Source organism: Copadichromis virginalis, linkage group LG22 (genome assembly GCF_057382275.1).
Source record: "Copadichromis virginalis isolate Kocher_CV1m ecotype Utaka linkage group LG22, C_Virginalis_male_GT1.1, whole genome shotgun sequence".
Taxonomy (NCBI): Eukaryota; Metazoa; Chordata; class Actinopteri; order Cichliformes; family Cichlidae; genus Copadichromis; species Copadichromis virginalis.
Genome location: NC_140638.1, coordinates 3,452,853 through 3,473,837, shown reverse-complemented (window position 1 = coordinate 3,473,837; position 20,985 = coordinate 3,452,853). Strand labels below are relative to the sequence as shown.

General features: G+C 41.3%; 2 pseudogenes across 1 annotated transcript; both read left to right on the top strand.

Moving 5' to 3' along the window:
• The first annotated feature begins 4,772 nt into the window (after positions 1-4,772).
• On the top strand, positions 4,773-6,665 carry LOC146682432 (histone H1-like; annotated as a pseudogene).
• Positions 6,666-17,490: 10,825 nt separating this feature from the next.
• Positions 17,491-19,174, top strand: LOC146682431 (Ig kappa-b4 chain C region pseudogene; annotated as a pseudogene). Its single transcript, XR_014917741.1, has 3 exons — positions 17,491-17,547; positions 17,861-17,942; positions 18,630-19,174. The product of XR_014917741.1 is annotated as an Ig kappa-b4 chain C region pseudogene (transcript).
• Positions 19,175-20,985: the final 1,811 nt, after the last annotated feature.

Here is a 20,985-nt window from a genome sequence, read left to right as displayed (position 1 = left end):
GCAGCACATAATCACACCTGTGGTCCTCAGGGCTCAAAAATGACCCCGTTTGCTTTGAAGCAACAAGTATAAAATATCATCCATCTCTGTGTTTCAAGGTTTTATTCAACTTTATTTCAACTCATTGCCTGACAGTTTTCTATATTTTGGCATGGTAGGAGGGCATGAGTCTGAGTGAAGGCAAACTTTCATGAGGACAAAGGCGTGTCCATATTTGACCCAAGTGCAGGAGGAAGCTCAGGTTTATTCCTCTGCACTGGTCCCATCATGGACAGCATTCTTTCTGCAGTTGCAGGCCAAGGGGCATATACAGTAAACAAGCTGTTACAGGTGATTGTTTTCTTTTGGAAACCTGCAATGTTAGGGACAACTCGTGTCCTGACTGCAGGACAGACGGTTTGCCATCGCACACGAGCATGTTCCATGTACAGCTGGACCTGCATCACATGCTGCCCATGTTTTTGTCTCAAAGTTCCCTGGTTTACTTGGATGTTCTGTTGGAGGGGACAGAGTCCTCTGAAGGGGACTTGGTGCTCATACAGTCACATCAGTACCAGGATCTTACATCACAGCAGGAGGAACACCCACTTGTGTTTCAAGTCAAGTCAACACCAACACACATCATACACCTCAAATGGGAGCACGTTTGTGTCATGAACGACGATCATCTATTGTGTCTTTATCAAGAAATTATGTCCTTTTTGTGCTTCTATGATTAATCTTGTGTCAGCATGAAAACTTCTCTACCAGACTCAGGATGTCATAAACTGGCCGTAGCGACTCTACTGGATGCACGGCAGTAAGAATCAACACACCCACATATGCCTACAGCTGCATTCGGTCCATTTTTCTTCCTCTCTTGTTGTCCCTCCTTGTTCGTCATTGAGTTGGCTGTAGAGCAGGTCATCTGCTAATTGGATGGTTGTTGGTTCAATCTCTGTGTGCTCTAGTCTGGAGTTCTTACCAAGGTGTCCTTGGGCAAGTTACTGAACCCCAACTTGGTCTCTGATGCATCCATTGGCATGTGAACGTTAAAAAGCAGAATACAAGCAGAATACACTGTGTATAATGCTTTCAGTACTCGAGTAGAAAAGCCACTGAAGGAGTATGGGACCTGGCACATGTGCTTGGACTGTGGTAGATCATCTTTCTCTGAGGCACATGAGAGAGTCAGGCATCGTCTGTCACTGGGAAGGTTAGAAGACCAGATCAGTGTTTCCTCACGTTACTGCAAATATTCCTCTGTCTCAGCTGATTCCTCTTTCCTGCTTGATTCTTTGTCTTCATCATAATTGAAATGGATGATGTGTAGTCCTCTGACACATCTTCTATTTCAGTTTCACATTCTGAAAATTCAAGAAACTTCAAGAAGCCCAGTCACTTTCTCTCCAAGCTCCTCAGACTACCATGTCCTGGATGCCTGAGAACCTACTTGAACATAGTTCAGATTCTTCATCACTTTTCTTCACTTCATAGCCTTCTTCCACTTCTGCAGGTGGCTGATGTGCTTTTTCAGAGAAAGGGTAGCATGTGCTCTAAATATTGACAATATTTTCTATATCTTCTAACCCTGGATCTTCCTGAACATTGATTCTCCCTCCTCATTATACTAGAGGACAATATGTGCTTTGTCCTACTGGTCATTGCTTTGCACAACATGGTAAAAAAAAGTATGCTCATCAAAGTATGCAAATCTCCAGTGCAATGGAGGCTTTTGAGGATACTTTCTGTGTATGTATTATTGTAGAGTCTACCTTACAATACGAAACACTTTGATGCGGCTGTTGTTGTGATTTGGCGCTGTATAAATAAAATTTCATTGAATATAGAGCACCTGCCTCCTCATTGTGCTGCCTGTTGTGGTTGTTATGACCAGTGCTTGACCCCACACATCAGTGATCCAAGATCAAAGATGTTTGAAAACAGTATGGTGTGAAAATACGGCTCTTTGCAACACTTTGTACTTTGGGGTCATTTTTGTCCACCAACGTTATAAAATTCAATAAAAACCACATAAATAAATCAAATTACTTGAAACTTATTCCAATCATTCATAGTATAGTAATGAATGACTTCTGTTATTTTCAGCCCATTTGATGAATAACAAATACATTTTTGATAGCAAAAGATTTCTTTAGAGGACAAAAATGACCCGTGGACAACACAAGGGCTAGTGTTCACAGCAAAATGAGAGAAACTCACTTCACTAAACCTCTTAACACAAGAAAAAGACCACGGTCTGTCAGGATGATGATCACATCTTATTTTCATTGGTTTCAGATTTAGGTAGGACTTTATATTAATGTCACACTTTTAAGCATTAGTAAGATATTATTTTAAAGAGAAACTTTTTATTTCTTTGTTCTGTCTACATTAATACTTTGGAAACTGACTAAATAACTTTAGGTTTTTACAACAGTAACAGTGATTCGTTTGTGCTGGAAATATCCAAATGAGGCTAAATCTTCACTGAACACATCCCCTACAAACACTGTTATAACAGCCTGCTTGATTTGTTAATCAGCAGAATATCAGAATATTATAGACACTAGTTGTGATGTGACTACAATGATTTTCTGGATTTGTGTGATGAAGGACTGCAGCTGAGCTCCACAGAAGCATCAGTTTAATATTTAACAGCTTACAAATAGAAAAGAGCTGCTCATCAGTGCAGAAACACTGACAACAGTATTTGTATTTCTAATGACAGCTTGTTATATTTTACAACTTGGATTAATATAAAAATCTTTAATGAGCAAAAACAACATTTTTTTTCTTTGTAAATGTTAGATTTGTATTGTTGATTGTCATTTATGCTTAGAAATATTTACTTATATATGCTTAGAGTTTTGTAATTAGTTGTAGATTGGTAGAGGTTTTGATCCTTGATAGTCTGCAAACTTTGTGTGTATTAGACAGCACTTTGGGAGCATGAGAGGTCATACCGTGTCTTATTGTTTTATGGTAGGATTAACGTAGCTACGTCTGTTCTAGTCTAAGTGCTCTTTGTTTAGATGAACTGCAGGACTTCCTCACCGTGTTATCTAGGATGAACCATCTAGGGTGAGGGGGAGGCTACCCTCTTCCTGACCAAGGATGTTTAACCCTTTGATCAGCAACACACACACACACACACGCATACACACAGGCAAGGTACTCTTTGTTTGTATGTAGACGTCGTATGTTAATGAACCTATGCATATTCATGTAACCTCAATAAAAGGGCAGTGTTACAGGAGGACGGACGAGACCAACTGGAGTCAAGCGGTTGTCCGGTTCTCTCCCGTGCACGAGTAACATGAAGAACTTTGCCTATTTGTGTCTTGCTTAGCAGTGTAATTATATTGTCTTAACGTTCCAGCGAATAGGTTTATGCTACAAACCTAACATTAATTGGTCCTTCGAGCCGGAGCCCTGGAATCGCATTCACCGAGGGGGGGAGAGGCACGCTGAAAGACTGACGTCAGCCAGGAAGTTCCTGTGGATTCGCGGTCTGTCTTTTCTCCTCGATGAATGACGGTCGGCGGGATTCGGGCTGATATTACACTCTAAGCAACGCCAAGTAAGTTTAAAGAGGCCGACTCTATAACCGTGTCGTTGTGCAGTCTCCGCCACTGTGTGAGGCGTTGAGAAGAGGCCGACTCTATAACCGTGTCGTTGTGCAGTCTCCGCCACTGTGTGAGGCGTTGAGAAGTTCGCTACTTTGTGTAGCGATACCCGGGTTCCTTGCTACTTTGTGGAGCAAGAGGTTCCTCGCTACTTTGTGTGGCTAGAGGTGAGTTCTCCGCCGCTTTGTGGGGCGTTGAGAAGTTCCGCGGGGTCCAGACTGTGCTGGACGATAGGCCTATTTTGTGTTGTTTTTGTTGTCGTTGTCATTGTTGTCATCGTTGTTGTTGTTGTGTGTGAGTGTGTGCGGAGCAGAACATGTGGTCGGTGACACCGACTGTTGTTGTTATCATGGGTTTCTAAGCAACCAAGAGTGAGTCGGAGGGAGACAGACGTTTGTGCTGGACTTTGCTCCTGGCAGCACAAAGTATTTATGTAAAAAAGAGAGAGAGCGACGGCTCCACAGCTGCGCGGGTTCACGCGAGCGCGGTCACGCGGGTTTCACGCGGACCTGAGCCGTGCGGTTAATCGCAGGCTTAAAAATGGAAGAGATTAAAATGTTAGAAGTTTTCAGAAAACACACCAGCCTTGAAGAGCGTGTGGAGAAGGCCAGCCCACATCAGCAGCTATGCTCTGGTGGGTGGCTGTCCCCCCACCCCTTGCTGACACAAAACGTTAACTCTTCAGCCTGTGTGCCAGACCATAGACGTAATTGAGGTGGATAGTTGTTAAAAGTCATCTACATTACGCTTGTGATTGCTTAAATTCAGTACGATGACATGTGAGGTGAAGTGATATAGGTAAATATTTAAACTAATGAAGTGCATAGAGGCACTTGACCTGTGTGGAAGACTTTCGTCTTATTATGAGCCATTGTTGAGATATAGAGCACATCTGTGAAAACAACTAATATGCTCAACCCTGTATGAAACATCTAAAAGTACATGATGGAGAAGCTGAGTTGAATATGAAAGTGTAAGACTTTGCCGCTGTGGGCAGAGCATGCAACTACTGTGTGATGTTGCGTTGCAGTTTTTTTTTTTTTTCTTCTGAGCTGATGAGCAGGCTACACATTATCAGATCGAGAGCTGTCTGAGAACTACTCTAAGAGAGGGAAACAGCACTATGTTAACTGTGATAACTGGAGTGTGCAACGTTTCCATGAGCAGTTTTCCTGCATCTTGACTTGTGTGTAGAATGTTCATAACATCAGCATCATGTTTTTGATTATTTGTTTGTTGGGTTGAAAAATAGTTAAATAAACTGGTGATCATATTTACGGATCACCATGGCACATATCATCAGCCATGTGATTTATTTTTGCAGATGACAAAGTGAGTGTGAATGTGTCTGACATCACAGTGTTTTTGTGCACTGTGCAAGAGTAATTGCCTTTGATTGTGAGTGACAGCGGTGATTTTGCAGGTCACCAGCTATTGTAAATAAAAAAAATAAAAAAAAAGAGTGAATAAGAGGGAAAATTTATATTGTAGAAAAAAATAATCATAGGAAAAAGGTTTTGTGTTGATCAACCAAAAAAAAAAAAAAACAACTATAATTTCATTTTCTGCTTTTAAGAAAGGACCGTTCACAAAAACACAGAGCGAGAGAGAGAGAGAGATATGTGTTGATTAAGCAGTGATGATAATAATGAAATGTCTTAGTTGTCACTTTCAGGTGAAAAGCAGACCTGAATCAATTTTCCACATGCAGCGGTCGGAAGAAAGTTATAGTTTAACATCATTGGAAACATGCAGGCCAAGTTTCTGGCTGACTTATTTACAGTGCCATGTGTTTCTCAACCTCACAAGCGAGCTCACTCCTCCCTGAAGATAAGGAATGCAGCTCCATGATAAAGAGACAGCAGCAAGTCCTGAGCACAAAAAGTCCCAGCAAAGCAGCAGCAATGTGGATAAACAGCAGCAGAAGAAAGCAAACCCATCTTCCTGTCTGATTGGATGACTTCCACGGAGGGGCGAGCAAGATGGCGGTGGCAGCATGTTGAAATGCTCAAAAAGGACTGAGTGACTCGGGCAAGCCACATGCAGCTAGCATGCTGGCTAGCGACATGAAAGAAATGGACCCTTCATGATGCGTTCAACGTGCCAGCGCTGTGGTGGGAAAGGCTCCATCATAAACACGCCCTGCGCCCTGCGCCGAGGTTCAGGCCAAGAAGAAGAAGACGATGACTTCCAAGCCCAAGAAGGTCAGCCTCAGCGTGGGCGAGCTGATTGTGAAAGCCGTGGCCGCTTCCAAGGAGCGCAACGGCCTGTCCGTGGCCGCCCTCAAGAAGGCTCTGGCTGCCGGAGGCTACGATGTGGACAAGAACAAGGCCCGTGTCAAGACCGCCATCAAGAGTCTGGTGGCGAAGGGCACTCTGGTGCAGACCAAGGGCACCGGGGCCTCCGGATCCTTCAAGATGAACAGGGTTACTGAGACCAAAGCTAAGACGCCCGCCGCGGCCAAAGCCAAGAAACCGGCAGCAGCTGCTAAGAAGTCGCCCAGGAAGGCAGCAGCAGCAGCACTTCAGCCACTAGCACGAAGTCAACCGCATCAGAGGACAATAGTGAGAGTGGCTGTGACTTCACTGTGCATGTGAAGAAAACGTTTGAGGAGAACTGAACAGTTGGAGTTTGACATTTGCCACCTGTGGAGTAAAATGGCAAGAAGAGACAGTGGGACACAGGACAAAGCTGAAGGAGAACTGCCGGCTGTTGGACTGTTGAAGTGGGAGAGGACAACAGAGTGAGAAGACTAGGTGAGAACACATAGGAATTATTTAATGTGGGAAATCAAAATTTGGGTTAGCAAACCTGGGGAAAAGAAAACTGACTGCTTAAGTTGGAAAATTGAGACGGAGTCTGAAACATTGCGAAAATAGAAACATATACAAAATCACACACACACAAGCAGAACATGCATTAACCCTACTAACAATTCCAAACACAAAATGACTCATGAAGACTCATAGCACATTAGTTAAGAAATGATTAAATAATAGCAGAGAAGTGTGTAGGAAAGGCAGCTTTAAGAACATGCTCTGCTGGAGATGCAGCTCCACAGACATGCATTGGACCTGCCTAATAACACAAACACATGTAATGAAAATTAGCTTGTTATCTTTCATCAGTGTTACAATAGTGTCAATTTAGCAGACACTTGTTATCAAATGCTGAATTTATCCTAAAGAAAAAAAATTGACTCTCCAAGTTGCAGGACAACAATTTAACTTTTGTGAGAAAAAAGATCCTGGTTTGACCAACCAGTGATCAGACAATAAATTTAGTTGTTAAAATGGTAAATTGGGAGAAGCTTCCTGCTTGATTGAGGCAGCACATGTAATTTACTGTATGAGGGAAATTGTCTTTTGTGATACTATTTTGAACATGCTTTTCTGTCGTCCTGTCAACTTGGTGGGTTAATAGCTGATATGCAAATTAGTTGATTGGTCTTAGATTAATGAAAGGTGACTGAATTCTAGTACGAGTGAATGAGATGTGTTGGAGTTGTTGTGTGTTGAGTGGAGACTCTAAAACACTGAGTTTCCTGCTTTGATGTGCGAGTGAATCCTGTATTTAGATACACAACTCTGAATACGTCAGAACAGACTGTTTTGTGAAGTGCATGACAGCATGTCACATGTTTTATGATGAAGGGAAAAGGAAAATTGAATAAAATAGATCTGTGGCCTAAATGAGTGAAGAGCACAGACCTGGTAATTAAACTCATAGCTAATAAGACATTAGGATTATGTTGTGTGTTGTGCAGCTGATGGTTGATTTGGAGTGAATCTAGCTGATGATTTTTCTTTTGTTGTGAAGTTGAGCCTGCCGATTAGTATGATGGTATGATAAACCATGCTAATGGTATGATTTACCCTCCTGAGATGAGGAGCTTGTGTCATGACTTAACAAGGCCTTTTTATTTTGATACTTTCACAGTGCACTGAAAGTTTTGTTTGATAATCTCTGTTCTTTAAGCAGATCTGCACGTCGGGAATTAAAAGCGCTACACGTCGTCGAGAAAATTGTGCCAAGTGAGTTCTCCACATTTAAATGGACTCTGGAGAAAGCCACTTATTTGGGACAATTATTAAATGACAGTCCCAGTCCAAAAGGATTCAGCGATGTAATCCAAACTAAAGTTCTTCTTTTTCTTTTTGAAATGACGTCATTTTGCTGAGAGTGGAAACTAAATGCGACGATAGGTTCCACTATCAGCAAAGAAAGAAAGAATGAATGCATGAATGAGTGAGTGAAAGGAAAACAAACTGACTGACTGGTAAAAGCTGACAAAAGCTGACAAGACTTTACTGATGTAACACGACTGTGTGAAGTTGACCCCCGCCTGGCAGGGGTGCAGATGAGTCTGTGTGTGCTTCCCTTTACAGGAGCAGAAAGATGACAGCAACACTCGAGGTTGCGTGATGATTTAACATTTTAAATGCCATTTTCTGTGTCTGTGAATTTACTATGTGTGCGTCATTCACTAGCTTGTGTGCTCACAGAGATATCTGTGACAAAGTATGCATACGCCTGCGCAAGCGCTAACATTTGCATTTTCGTTTTTACAGCATTATGGTTCTTCATGTGTTTGATCATGTGATTTATAGGAATACTGGCTAATGTTTCTCTACTACGAGATTTCTGGGTTTATGTGTGAAGAAAACTGTAGTTACAGGCATATGTTGATGGAGAAATTAATATAGTTTGAGACATACTGTGATGAGACCAGTGTTACTGTTTCCACAGCGAGTGTTAACTTAATGGTGTTTTATGGCACCTCTAGAATCCGTTGACCTGTGTCTGACCTCCGTCTGACCACAGTCAATGTGTATTGCTAATGTTTGTTTCTTTGAGAATGCTGTGGTAGATTCAGCTGAAGCGGACAAGTGACATGGGTAAAACAAATAAGAGATTACGGTAATTATGGAATAGTTTATTATGGGCTCATTTGCTGGCCACTTTTGAACCCATAATAATAATATATGAGTGGAGTGACTTTGCTTAAGAGAAGTCACTGATTACATTAATGTTAACAGAGTACATGGGATGATCCATGTCTGAGGTGAATTAGGGTAATAGTTGTAGTTACTGATTTGAGAAAACCTGCACATGACACTTGTCTTGCTGATGTTGAATGCTTATTACTCTTATGATACAATTGTTTACAGGTATGAAGTTTGATTTCACTTCCAGATTTTGCTTTCCAGGCCGTGATGGTGTGTATGCAGGCTCCTGGGAGAGCCAGGTGTTAAGCAAACTTAATATGCAACACACGCTAACATCTTTTATTGCAGGGTTACGGAGCTACTCCAGAGGAGATGCCCTGATGTTGCCTGGGACATGATCTAGCTAATCTTTTTCTTTAAGACAGGGATCCAGGTTTGGTGAGTTGACGCATGGGAATGTCCATGCGTCAAGAGGTGGAGTGCAAGGATTAACATTAAACAATGTTTACTATTATTGTTGCAGTGATTTGTGTGATTAGCCGTTTTATTTACAAATATTAAACCTATGCAAGTGGTGCATCCATGTTCAGATGAGGCTTTGATGGCCTATAAGTGAAGTTCACTGAACTAAAGAATGTGGTTTGATGATTGTTGACATGCTCTCCAAATAGAAGTTTTTCTTCTTAGCAAGGAAATACAGGTGCAGCAGTAATCTCCTGAGAAATCTTCAGAGGCCCAGTGAGAAGCGTGAACCATTCCAGGCATAGCCGACAGCCAGGCAGTGGTTGAGGTCAAAGGTCAAGCTGGTTGGGGCCCATCATGAGATCAGACCTTGGAGCCACAGCAAGGACCATGAAACTGCCTGCAAAATAGAGGAGAGGATCGTCCACAAGATGGGAGCTGAGGCCAGGAGAGAGGCTTCAGGAGGATCAGAGATCATCTTCAGCACAGCAGACATCACACAGAGAGCTGTGCTACTGAGCTTCCAGGAGATTTTAAATAAAATGAAAGATTCAATATTGACGCTGAGGAAGACAACTAAGGTGTACGACGTGCTCTGCCTTAAACCTTCAGCAGCGTTGGAACATGAAAACTCGTGGGATGAGGGGAGCGTGCCAAGCTCCATCGACAGCGCAGAAGGAGTTCGAGGATGACATCATGATTCTATGAAAGCACAGGAACCAGAAGCTATGGTGGTGATGACAGCAGTTTCCTATGAACATCACCTAATGCTGTGCCACTATACTGTGCATACGATGACACTCTGAAGGCTGCTGGGATCATAACAGCAGTAAGACAACTGAACCCTGCACCCTTTCCACAGAGGTGTTTCTCTGCAGAGCGTGGACAATTAAGGAGTCATAAATATCCCCCTCACAAGACGAAGGTCTGAAGTCAGGTGATGGGGGCTGGTAAGAGGCCATAAAACTAGAGTGCTGAGAGGTCTGCAGCTTGGAAATAGCTGAGACCCATGTTGACGAACAACAAAACCAACTGGTATGTTTGAATGTCTATTCTACATACATTTGGACTCTGGTCCTATGGACAGTGATGGAAACAACTGGAAGAGACATTCATGACGCCCTGCAGAGCTTAAACCACTCTGCAGAGAGACATGTGATGTGCACACCCGGAGGAAGCACCACCAAGCTGAGATGTTTTTGAAAATGTTACTTTTTTAGTTTCACTATTAAATTAACAATTTCTTTGGTTGCTCGTAAGATGTAGTTTGCCATGAGATGAGCTCAATGAATGGGGTAACTGCTAATACATTTATTAAACTGTGTACCTTTTCAGTAATTTAGGGTGATTTGACATATGCTGAGTATAAAAAGGTTTGCATTGAAACTGTCAGACATGAGGTATTCATACCTGGGAACTTTTTAAGCATAAAGGTCAAAAAGGGGGGAAATGTTAGATTTGTATTGTTGATTGTCATTTATGCTTAGAAATATTTACTTATATATGCTTAGAGTTTTGTAATTAGTTGTAGATTGGTAGAGGTTTTGATCCTTGATAGTCTGCAAACTTTGTGTGTATTAGACAGCACTTTGGGAGCATGAGAGGTCATACCGTGTCTTATTGTTTTATGGTAGGATTAACGTAGCTACGTCTGTTCTAGTCTAAGTGCTCTTTGTTTAGATGAACTGCAGGACTTCCTCACCGTGTTATCTAGGATGAACCATCTAGGGTGAGGGGGAGGCTACCCTCTTCCTGACCAAGGATGTTTAACCCTTTGATCAGCAACACACACACACACACACGCATACACACAGGCAAGGTACTCTTTGTTTGTATGTAGACGTCGTATGTTAATGAACCTATGCATATTCATGTAACCTCAATAAAAGGGCAGTGTTACAGGAGGACGGACGAGACCAACTGGAGTCAAGAGGTTGTCCGGTTCTCTCCCGTGCACGAGTAACATGAAGAACTTTGCCTATTTGTGTCTTGCTTAGCAGTGTAATTATATTGTCTTAACGTTCCAGCGAATAGGTTTATGCTACAAACCTAACAGTGGACCTTCCAGCTACGTCTTTTCATCTGAACTTATTGTTATAAATGTAGAAACTAAGAATGAGTCAGACTGATGGGCTGCAGAGAACATCAGTCATCTAAAAATAATGTTAATGTTTTAAAAATCTAAAAATCCCAGTCTTGTAGTTTGTTCTGCAGCTGTTGCTTCAGATCAGTTCCTCTTCAGCTGAGAGGTTTTTGTACGACAGATTTTCACTGTGTAAACAGAGTGTTTGTTTTTGAGCCTGAATTTATGTTTAGAATATTTAAATTAAACTTTATTTTTTATGTTGAGCCGTATGATATTTATTGATTTTATTTTCATATATTTTAACATGAAGGTCGTATTTTACTGATAACTGTTAAAATTTAACAAATCATAGATGATATTATGGTGGTTCTAGTATGGAATGGAGGTCAAAGGTCACAATGAGTTTTCTCTATAACTATTCGACTTGTTGAACATGTTGACTGATTTTTACTTAATTTTTAGGGAAAAGAGAAAAAGAAACTATTTTTAGATTGGAAGCAAATGTGTGTGTGTGTGTGTGTGTGTGTGTGTGTGTGTGTGTGTGTGTGTGTGTGTGTGTGTGTGTGTGTGTGTGTGTGTGTCCTCAGTGAACTGTATCAGTCTCTGCAGTATCTTCCAGCTGCAGCAGTCACTTCAGTTTCTGTTCAGTCTGACTGAGGGAGGTTTTTGTACGACTGTTTTTCACTGTGTGAACACATACTGACTGTTCAGCCAGTGATAACTCTGACAGTAATAAACTGCTGCATCTTCAGCCTGGACTCCACTGATGGTCAGAGTGAAGTCAGAGTTTGATCCACTGCCTGTAAAACGAACTGGAATCCCTGATTCTCGAGTGGTAGCAGAGTAAATGAGCAGTTTAGGAACTCCTCCATCTTTCTGTTGGTACCAGGATAAATAGTTGCCATTAACATTGTGACTGGTCGTACACTTGATGCTCACAGATCCTCCCACAGCAGAGCTCACTGCTCCAGGCTGAGTCACTGTGATCTGTCCTCTGGACTCTGAGGACACAGAGACAAAAACATAAAGCAGCTTCATGGTTTTGTGGGCTTCATTTCAGAGGGACAGATGTTGATAGAGGAGAGGAGTTTGATTCTCTGGACTTTACCTGTGAAGCAGCAGCAGAGGAGAGTCCAGATGAGGACGCAGATCAAAGTCATGTTTTTGATGAGGAGGATTTCTGTGGCTTCTGTTGTGATGAAGGACAGCTGTCAGTCATCCAGTGTTCAACTCTCAGGACTATAAACTCTCCCAGAGCACTGGAGCATGGTGCTACTGATGCAAAGTGCCTCTCTATGGAAATCATCTGACTGACTGATACAGAAACGTGTATCAATGTGATGATGCTGTTTACTAAAGAGAGAATTTTTCACTTGATCTTTGGCATGTGACTTACACAAGCCATTCATAATCCATCAGGCTGTTCTGTTTCAGGGGCATTTTCCTGAACCACTTACTCTGTTACAGTTCGTCTAAATGAAGTATGAATGGTGTCTTCTTGGATTAAAATGTCTGAGGGATCACTGAATACTCTAATGAGACTGGAATTGTCATGAATCGTATGCTGTGTACTCCAAGGATACCAGACAGTTCAAACCATGTTTGATGACAGGGAGATGTTAGATAGATGTGTTAGAGCTTTGTGTCACCACCATTATTATGGCATACGGGGAAATCTTTTACAAGAATGGTCTTCTTCTCTTCAGCAGTGTTCAAATAATTGGAAAATCAGTAACAAGGAGCAGTGAAGCTGTTATGTTCAGTGGTGGCTCACAACCACAATCAAACATTTTATTTTGATTTTTCCTTTTTTGGCTCCTTTGTTGGGACTTATCTTATTTTCTCACTGCAGAATAATGAACTTCGGATTCTTTGAAAATGGTCTTATAACCATTCCCAGGTTGACGGGCAGCAACAGATGCTTCTATAAAATTATTATTATTATTATTTCACTGTCCTGTCTGACACTGTTGCAATCAGAATTATGGTCTGAAGGAAAAAGAAAGATGCTGAAGATTTATTTTCCCGCGTGGATCATTACCACTTTGCCATATTGGCCCACTTGATTGATTTTTATTATTATTTTTTTTAATTTTTTTACCTTTAAGTTATTACAATCAAAACAGACAGGACCGGGGGATAGGAAGGGAAATCAGAATCAGAATCAGAATCAGAAAGGGTTTTATTGCCAAATGTTGAGCAGGTTTACAACATAAGGAAATTGCTGCGGTGCTTCAGTACAAACATACTGTCATAAAAATATAAAATAAGAATAAGAATTAAAAGTGCTAAGTAGATAGATATATACATGATATATACATGAGTGCAGGTGGTGATCAGTGCAAACATGGAATGATGCAGTGAACACAGCGTAGGGTCATGTGTTAGTGGTGGGAACAGTCATACGTTTATTGTTCATGTGTCCGACAGCAGAGGGGAAGAAACTGTTCTTATGGCGAGAGGTTCTGGTGCGAATGGACCGGAGCCTCCTGCCTGAGGGGAGCAGGTCAAACAGACTGTGTCCAGGGTGAGAAGGGTCAGCTGAGATCCGAGCTGCACGCCCCAGTGTCCTGGAGGTGTACAGGTCCTGCAGAGATGGGAGTCTGCAGCCAATCACCTTCTCAGTAGAGCGCACAACACGCTGCAGTCTCTGTTTGTCCCTGATAGTGGCTCCAGCGTACCACATGGTGATGGAGGAGGTGAGGATGGACTCGATGATTGCAGTGTAGAACTGCATCATCGTCCGTGTTGGCAGGTTGAATTTCTTCAGCTGCCTCAGGAAGTACATCCTCTGCTGGGCTTTCTTGATGACGGAGGTGATGGTGGGCTCCCACTTCAGGTCCTGGGTGATGGTGGTACTCAGGAAGCGGAACGAGTCCACAGAGGTGATGGGGGTGTCAGTCAGGATGATGGGGGGGAGTGGAGCTGTGTGCTTCCTGAAGTCCACAATAATCTCCACTGTCTTCTGGGCATTCAGCACCAGGTTGTTGTGGCTGCACCAGGACACCAGACGTTCAACCTCCCTCCTGTAGGCAGACTCATCCCCGTCCGAGATGAGTCCGATAACGGTGGTGTCATCTGCAAACTTGATTAGCTTGACAGACTGGTGGGTGGAGGTGCAGCAGTTGGTGTACAGGGAGAAGAGCAGAGGAGAAAGAACACAGCCCTGAGGGGAGCCGGTGCTGATGGTCCGGGAGTCCGAGACATTCTTTCCCAGCCTCACATGCTGCTTCCTGTCCGTCAGGAAGTCAGTGATCCACCGGCAAAAACAAAAGAAAGAATGAAAAGAAAAACAAACGACAAGTTGGGGAAGAAGCTAACACAAAAAAGAAAAACAGAGGGAAAGAGGGACAGAGAGAAAAGACACTAAATCAGCTGCTGGGAAAAAAAGAAGAAAACGAGCAAAAAGAGAACAACAACCAAGATAAGCACAAGTTACAGTAAATAATAAATACTGAATGTTACTGAGCAGCACACAAGACCGATAATGCACAATATGCTTATAGGCAGCAGCTAAGATAGTGTGTGTCTGTGAGCACCTGTGTGTGAGCGCGTTTGTATTCAAAAGGTTTCTCCATGTAATTATCTAATACAGCACCAGGGGCGATGTAACCACAGCTGACCATGCCAGAGAAGACCGAGCCCCCGTGCCCCCCACCCCCCGGAAAGGGCCCACCTGAGCCATGGGCCTAACCCTAACCATAACAATAACAAATATTCACAATGACTTAAAAAAATGAAGTAAATATGGGTTTTGTGTTTTGCGCATGTGCAGCGTATGCGCAGAAACAACGGGTAGGATGGTTTGTGAAGCAGGATGGATTCCCAGGACACCGGATGTGGATTGAATGAAAACACACAGACTAAATGCACACAGGAGGTGATCAGGGGAACTGGAAACATAAGGGGAAACAGCTGATTAGAAGAAACATAATGACACCACGGGGAAACAAACACCTTGAACATGGAACAACAGACCTCTTTAAATTAAAACAGGAAACAGGCTGTATCACAATTCAGGGTCCGTAGCCTTGAAGGCCGATTACGCCACAGCAACGCGACAAAGGCTGTCCCAACTTGAAGGCTGCTCCAAAAGCGGCCGACAAATGTGTCCCTTATTTCCCTCAATTTGAAGGATGGGTCGGTGTATGCTTCGTCCCAGGATTCATAGCGCATCGGTGGGTGTTGATATTTTTTCCGAAAAAAAAACAAACTGCCGGATGACTTAAGCTTTGAGTATTTTGGATCAGTAGCACTGATGTATTTGTTGCATCATGTTGCTGTAATTGTTTATATGCTTTATATATTCTGAGCTAAGTTGATCTATAGTGTTACATCATATTCTATAAGGATGTTATGTGTTTGTAGACTTTCTGCCCAGTTTGACCCATTTAGCAGAAGTCAGCCTGTTTAAGGCTCTGATATCTATTCTGTGTGACTTAAAGCAGTTATGACATGGTCTGATTTTCTCACCCAATAAAGGAATATTTACTATATCAGTCTACTCTTCATTTTATCAGACACAGTTACCACAGCTCGTACATTTTGTTTTTACACATGTATGTAAGCATTGAGCCAAATGTAATAATGCCAACATATTAAACGAACAATATTTGTCTCTTATGTATAATACATCTGTATATACACTGTCACAGATACTTGTCTTTGAGTGAAGATTTAAGGTGATAGAAAATATAAATAACTGCAACTTGAATCTTTGACACAGAGTTCAAGCTCACTGCTGTAATATATATATATATATATACATATATATCATAATAATCTGACAATACTATAATATTGGCCATATTATATTTACATTACCACAGTGAGATGATTTTAGTCTCATGAACAACATGAGCTAATTGTAATTTACTAGCTAATCTTAAATGACTGTTCAGCACAGAAATGAAGCCCAACAATCATGTTTACAGTCCTGTGGTCTCAGCCTCAGATACTCAACTAATCAAAGTGATGTCATGACAAAAATGAATGACCAACAAAACATTTTTTTCTCCTTCATTTCTGTCAAACAAAGCTGTATGAAACATTTCTCACGGATAGTATCATGGTTGCTAGGCAACCTGAACAGCGCGATGAAGGATAGACCATCCCATTTCACAAGCCTCTCACTTCCACACTTCTCGTACTTATAGTACGCACCGTACGTAGTACGTGAACTGCGCGTACTCCGAAGCGTGCGGTCACTGGATTGGGACACAGCCGAGGAGGTATAAAACTAAGCACACTGACCAAGGGAAACACAGGACCTTTACATAATAAAACAGGAAACACAGACAAGATAATACCAGTTTAGCAGACTTGGCACACATGATAAACTAGACAAGAACCCAAACACAGAAACCAAGAAGACAATGATAAATAATGGCTAACTTTAACCTCAACTAAAAGTTAAATAGGAATAACACATGAACTATAATCACAAATCTAACATAAGACGAATACAAAATACACTCAGAGCGCTGGGTCAGAAAACCAGCCAGTGACAGTGACTAACATGTTTTGAGCAGACAGACCAGCAAAGAAGAGATGCTGATGCTGGTCTTAAACACTGCCGCTTGTCCTGGATCACAATCAGGTGAGCATGGCAGGTGTGCTGACGAGGGCTCCGCCCAGAGGTGGAAGCACAGAGACATCATGGGAAAACACAGCCAACTCCCCCTGACCATGACACTTTTAATGCCCATTTATAGAAAGTCATTTCTTGAACTGCTGGTTCAGTGTTTTATTTATAAATACCTGCTCCAAAACCACGGAGGTCAGGCAGAGAGACACTCTGAAAATGAAGGACAAAAACATTATTATCCATCCTGAACGTGTTTTGTCATCTGAGTTCAGGAAGTTGTTCTCAGGTCACCGTTACCTTGAACCTCAGTGTAGAACAAACAGAAACTTCAAATCCTTCATTCCCTCAGCTGTTAGATTCCTGAACGCTGACAGGAGTCGTTTAGATGAATGTTTCTGTGATTCTTCATTTTCAGACATTTACTCTTCACATTCGATTTATTTATTTTGAACATTTTTGTTCATTTTGATGTATTTATTTACTTTTTCCTTGACCTCATTGCTTGTTTATCTCTGCCTTGACGTGCAACAGTGCTCGTGATTATTGTTTAAAGACTGTAGGCTGTGTGAGTTTGACCATGTGAGCAGGTAGTGTGGGAAAGCTGCAAACTTTGGAATTAATAAAATTATCTGAAGTGTGAATCTAATTTTAAAAATGCAATTTATAAAAGCATGTTGCACTGTTTCTTTTTTATTTTTATAACATTATGCAAACAGTGAATGATTTTGTTGAGTTTGTTTGTCTCAGAGTCAGAGAGCCGTGTCTCTCTACAGTCAGAGGTTTTTGTACGGCGCCTCAATGAGTTTGTATCACTGTGGTGGACTTTTGGTGGAGGAACCAGACTGGATGTTGGAAGTAAGTCAAAAACAAAGTTACTTCTATGCCCTTTTTCTCTTTAATTTAATTTTCTTTTCTTTAATTTCATTTAATATGAAAGGCTAGGAAACTTTTTGTGTAACTGATTAATTATTTTATTCATAAATTTTGTCCTAAGAAACAAAGTCAGCTTTGGAAATGAATATTCAGACACTCGGGACAATTTACAATGAAAATCTGGGATGTTTCATAGTATTAATTATTATTTGTAGTTCTGATGATAAAGTTGTATTTTGAGGGCTTGTAGGTTTAGTTCAGTCTGTCAGAGTCAGAGAGCCGTGTCTCTCTACAGTCAGAGGTTTTTGTACGGCGCCTCAATGAGTTTGTATCACTGTGGTGGACTTTTGGTGGAGGAACCAGACTGGATGTTGGAAGTAAGTTAATTAAACTGTGTTTATTATTAAATGTTTTATCATTTTCTTTTATAACTACTTGTTAGGCTGCTTAGATGAGAGAAAAGTATTTTTTTTTATTAAAATAATTTAGTTTTTGATGTTTGTCCTTTTTACTGGACTAATTCAGATGAGCTCTGCGAGTTTCTCTTGTTTAATCTACATTTCTGTCACAGTAAAATGTAGACAAGAGTAAACTTCATCATCTTATGATTAGTTTGTAAATTTCCACCACATCAGCTGCTGTTTGGATGAGTTAAAGTTTGCTTTCTGATGTTTTTATTGTGTCAGATGTTTCAGATTTAGTTTGAAATCATGTGAGCTGTTCAATAACATTTGAATCTATATGAATGAGTAGCTGCTCTGTGCTTGTGTCCACTAATGTCTTCAGTCGTCCATGATTTAGACTTCTAATCATTTTAAAGCCAAACTTCTGCTGTAAATGTTTCCACATCTGCTTCTTTTATTTCCAGTGTAGTTTGAACATATTTCAGCTCAAACTGTGTGATGATTCTCTCTGTGCTGATATGCATGAGAGGTTTCTTAAAGGGAAGTGAAACAATGTGTGAGTGAATGACTGGTGGAGCAGAAAAAACACCTGACAGAAACTTCTTAACGGAGAAATTCAAATTGTGGTTCGTGTCCTCTAAGCTGATTGGTGTTTCCTAGGTGATACCCGCCCCGCCCTGAAGGTGCTGGGTCCCTCCAACAAGGAGCTGGAGCAGGGGAAGGCCACGCTCATGTGTGTGGCCAACAAGGGCTTCCCCTCAGACTGGAGTCTGTCCTGGAAGACGAGCGACAGCAGTGGCAGCAGCAGCATCAGAGGGGAGGAGAGCAGGACTCCTGGAGTGCTGCAGAATGACGGCCTCTACAGCTGGAGCAGCACCCTGACGCTCACTGCAGACCAGTGGGGGAAGGTGGGCTCTGTGACCTGTGAGGCCACCCAGGGCTCCCACACTCCGGTCTCAGAGATACTGAGGAGAGACCAGTGTTCCCAGTCCTGATGTCAATCACTGAGTCTTTCATGCTGTTTTTCCTCTTTCTCTCTGTTTCTTTTTGTTTGCAGATTTTTAAAAAAGCATCAAACAGTCATGTTTCCATCTCATAATGACAACAATCAGAGCAACAATCTCCTCTAGTTTCATCCTTTTGTGTCTGTTGTAAAGCTGATATTTCAAACTCTTAAAAGAATAAAAACGTACCGAGAAAACATGTTCTTTGACTCTGTGAGTTTAATAAATGCACATTAAAAAATTAAGATTTTGTAATATTTGTAAAACCAGACCAAAAGAAAAATGTAAACAGACACATCAAGTGTAATGTGCAGTGAAAATGGTTAAATATATTTTTTAATCCACATATTAAATATTTCTCTATAAGCTGTTGAGGTCATGTCAACCATAGATTATCTGTGTGCTCTTCATAATTTCTAGTCTCAAAGCTGTTTTATGATCTACATTTTAATCTGATCTAAAACCTAATAAGTAAATTGAAGAGCAGGGTGTCATCTATATGTTTAAACAGAGTTTATCTAAATAAAGTTCAAATGAAGATTTACTGAAGTTTGATTAATGAACTATTTGACAGTGAAACTGTGATGAAGCACCAAAGCAGAGAAGAGTCTAGAAGCTGGTGGTGGCAGAGGTGAAGCAGGTGGAGACTTAGCTGAGGATCTCTAATTGTCAGGATGAGGTGGAGATCAGGAGTCTGAGAGTTAAAGCACACAAAACAGAGGCTGAGTAACTCACAGAAGGCAGCGAGACAATAACTGGACTCAAATAATGACGACAGAATTGAGCTCGACAGTGGACACGATGTTAAGAACAGACTAACAGAACAAACACAGGAATGCAGGCAGATGAGAGACTACAGGTCTGCTTTAATCAACTTATATAGAAGTTAATCTCTTCTAGTGTTCACAGCAAAATGAGAGAAACTCACTTCACTAAACCTCTTAACACAAGAAAAAGTCCACGGTCTGTCAGGAGGACGCTTGCTGGTTTTACATCTGACAGAGACAGTCTGTCCTGGAACAAAAGACTGAGTCGGCACTTTTTCTCCCAGTTAATAATAAAGAATATCAGAGTTATTGAAGTTACAGGTTTCATGTTTCATGCTTCATGCACGACATTCACAGTGTTGGTTTTTGCCCAGTTTAGGTATTTGTGTCTTAGTCCTGTTTTTCCTTTGCTTTGTATTTTTCATGCAGTCTCAATGAACGCCTCGCTTTCTGGTAAATTCCATCCTGTTTCCACGTGTCTGATTTTGGGTCCTCTCACTCTCCGCTCCACACAATCTGCTGCTGCAGATCGTGACATTATTTGAATTATTCATTCTTTTTGTTAAAGTCTTTATTAGTTTCACTATTTGACTTGTCCAGGGTGTACCCTGCCTCTGACCTTAAGACAGCTGGAATAGGATGGGATGCATGTATAGTTTCATTATTATCATTATTGTCAGATCATCAGCATGTGATAATGTGGATATAATACCAAAATAGTAAAATGCCTTCTTATTTTGCATTTATTTATTACAGTTTTTTCATTTTTGATTTCAGACAACCAAACTGTACGATTAAGAAGAAAGCTGTGTTTCTTTACACTCAGAGGTTTTAGCTCAATCATGATGAGACGAACTCTTTTCTTTCAGGATCCAGACTGGATGTCTGGAAATAAATCAATTTTAAATGAGTATTTTAAACAATACTTTGTCCTTCTGCTTTTATTTTAGCATGCTAAGTATGTAAAAAAAAGTCCTGTTTAGAAGCGGACATGTCACAGTGCTGGATCTGTGACCCAGTGTTTTGTCTGTGTTGTTAATTTATATTCTTTGATTACTTTTATTCATGGTTTTGGTTATCTTTTTTTCTTAAGTTCTTAGTGATCCTAGTTCTCCCTCCCTCAGTGTCCATCTCAAGCCTGTGTATAAGCTCTTGTCTCCATGTTTATTGTTCCCTCTGTTGCACAGGCAGTCATGTCTCCATGTCTCAGTGTCTAGTGTCTGTCTCTGTTTTTGTTCCCCCAGT